Source organism: Arachis hypogaea, chromosome 19, assembly GCF_003086295.3.
Source record: "Arachis hypogaea cultivar Tifrunner chromosome 19, arahy.Tifrunner.gnm2.J5K5, whole genome shotgun sequence".
NCBI lineage: Eukaryota > Viridiplantae > Streptophyta > Magnoliopsida > Fabales > Fabaceae > Arachis > Arachis hypogaea.
This window is the reverse complement of record NC_092054.1, coordinates 143,970,722-143,974,199: the sequence shown is the minus strand read 5'-3', so window position 1 is coordinate 143,974,199 and position 3,478 is coordinate 143,970,722.

Sequence of the window (3,478 nt, the reverse complement as noted above, 5' to 3'; positions counted from 1 at the left end):
AAAATCATGAAATTTGATTGGAATCAAAGACTCAATAGAATGAGCTGGATCATTGGTGCAGAGTGGAGTAAACTCAAAAGCTTGCTTCATAGTGCTACCAATGTTACTTGAATGATTCGGATCATGAATATAATGTGTGTTCTGCTCTAATACATTATCCTTAATGGGAGTTGGCACTTGAGAAGAACTACCATCCTTGTCAGATTTTTTTTCTTGTGAGCAGCTATATCATTCTGCTTAAAAAATTGTTCTTCATCATAAAAAATAATAACGATGGCCTTAAGAGATACAGTAACATGCAAAGAAAACTTGTAACTACGTTTTAACGGTAACATTCTTAAGGCAAAGTCATCCCTCACCCTAAGAACATAAAAGAACTTTTGGGTAATATATTCAATTTTCAAAGAACCGCCACTTTTAATACCATATAGTTTAATAATATTATGCATCCCATCAATAATATATGCAATTGATTCTCCTCTAATAATACGCAACTCAATTTGATTGTCATTCTCATCAAATAGCAATATGATATCCCCAAAGAAATCCTTGTACTTCTGATAAACCACTATTTCATGGTTTATCTTGTGCTTAATTGAGTGGATTTTATCAACTCTTTACCCACTTATTCATACTATTTGCATAGTTTTACATTTGCCTTTTTAATTATGTGCTTTGATTGAAAACATGCTTCTTTGGCCTTAAGTTCCCTATGTTTAATCCTCTCTTATCACCATTAGATGCCTTGATATGTGTGTTAAGTGTTTTCAGAGATTACAGGGCAGGAATGGCTCAGAGGATGGAAAGGAAGCATGCAAAAGTGGAAGGAATACAAGAAGTTAGAAAAATTGCTAAGCTGTCCAGTCTGACCTCTCTGCACTCAAACGGTTATAACTTTAGCTACAGAGGTCCAAACGACGCGGTTCCAGTTGCATTGGAAAGCTAACGTCCAGGGCTTCGATTTGATATATAATATACCATAGTTTCCCTGACGCTAGGCGACGCGACCGCATGCTCCATGCGGCCGCGTCGCAGTGACGAAAATCAGCGTGTTTGAATTCGCAACCAGTGAATTCTGGGCTGTTTCTGACCCAGTTCTCGGCTCAGAAAATACAGATTAGAGGCTATAAAGTGGAGGAATGCATCCATTCATCAACAAGCTTTCACATTCACAATTTTAGGAGTAGATGTAGTTTTTAGAGAGAGAGGTTCTCTCCTCTCTCTTAGGATTAGGATTTAGGACTTCTCTTAGTTTTAGGAGTGACTCTCAATCCTAGGTTCAATGTTCTTTTTATTTATTTTCCTAATTTAGTTTATGAATGTTCATGTCAGATTTAAGTTCTTTTGTGAATGCAATTCGAGGTATTTTCATATTTAATTTTGCTTTGCTTCATTTATAAATGTTTTTAATTTAATTTAGATATCTTCCCTTTTGGCTTTGGTTAAATAATTGGAGACTCTTGAGTTATCAGACTCGAGGTGTTGACTGAAAATTGGAATTCTTCAAGAATTAATTCGAGTTCCACTAACTCTAGCCTTTCCCAAGGAAAGACTAGGACCTGAGGAATTTAGGATTAATTCATCCACTTAACTTACCTTCATAGTTAGAGGTTAACAAAGTGGGAGAAAAATCCAATTCTCATCACAATTGATAAGGATAACTAGGATAGGACTTCCAGTTCTTCATACCTTGCCAAGAGTTTATTTTTATTATTATTTTATCTTTCTTGTCATTCGACTAACTTTTTACCTTAATCCAAAACCCCCAATTTACAACTCATAACCAATAATAAGAACACCTCCCTGCAATTCCTTGAGAAGACGACCCGAGGTATAAATACTCGGTTATCAATTTAAAAGGGGTTTGTTACTTGTGACAACCAAAACGTTTGTAAGAAAGGTTGATTGCTTGGTTTAGTAACTATACTTACAACGAGAGTTTGCTATAACCTCTAAACCATCAATCTTCAGTTCTTCAAAATGGCGCCGTTGCCGGGGAATTGCAAACATGTGCCTTATTATTAGTTATTGTAAATATTTGCTTTTTGCTTGTTTATTTATTTTTATTTTTATTTTTATTTTTGCTTTTTTCATAAATTAAGAGGTTATTGGTTTTTATTTAGTTATTAAAAATTTTTCAAAAAAAATGTTTCTTGGTGTTCATCTTGATCTTCAAGTTGTTCTTAGTTGTTTTCTTCGTTTTGATCTAAAAATTTTTAAGTTTGTTGTCATTTTATTATTTTTCTCTTTCCTTATTTAATTAAAAAAATTCAAAATTTAAAAATCAAATTTCAAAATTCAAATTTAAAAATTTTCAAAATTCAATTTTAAAAAATTTTTCAAATTTCAAATCTCAAAATTCAAAATCCAAATTTCAAAAATTTAAAATTCAAATTTCAAAATTCAAATTTCAAATTCAAAATTTCAAATTTCAAATTTCAAAATTTAATTTTCAAATTCAAAATTTAAATAACCTTTTAATTTAGAATTTGCTTTTATTTTCATTTTTATTTACTACTATGAACTCTCACCCCTTTGGCTATGAGTCTGGTTACAATTATGTTGCAGGAAGAGGAAATTACAATGAGAACATGCATCAAGGTTGGAACAATCAAAGATGGGAGGAGCCACAAGGATTTGATCGACCCTCATGGCAACAATCACCTCCAATGGACTATCAACAACCACCATCATATGCTTATGAACCACCTCCCCAACATACCTTTGAACCACCAAACTCACAAGCCCCTTTCCGCCATTCACCTCCATATGACCCTAACCCTCAACCACCATACCAATCACCTTATGAGCCATATAAACCATATATAGAACCACCCCAATTCCAACCCAATTACTCACAAGAACCACCACTTCAATATTCACCATCTCCATATCCATCAATCCAAGAGCACTATGATCCTATTTATGAAAGCCGAGTGCATCAAGAGACAAAAGATCGTTTCAAGGAAACAGTGGATCGATTTCAGGCAACCATTCGTCAATTGGAACAAGCGATAAATCAATTAGCTTCCCGACGTTCGGACACTCAAGGAACCCTCATGGCTTCATGTGGGCAATCTAATGAAGAACGTAGCATGAAGGAGATACTAGAAACTCCAGTGAACAGTACGGAGCATGACTTTGTACTGGAACAAGTGGAGGAAGCCGGAATTATTGAAGAAGAAGAAGTGGTTGAAGACTTAGGAGATGCAGAACCTCCATGGGAAAGTCCAGTCATAGAACCCCCTTCCAAGACGTTTGAAATTGATGCTGAGGAGGGTGTACAACCTCCAAGGCATATCACAGTTGAAGACTTGGAAGAGGTTGATCAAGAGATGGAGATTCAAGAAGAAGAAGCACAACCTCCCATGCCCTTGGAAAGCAATGAAGAGGAAATTGAATTGGAAGAAAGCTACCAAGAGGAAGATGTTGAAATTGAAGAAGCTTGCAAAGAGGTGGTAATTATCAGAGAAGAGCA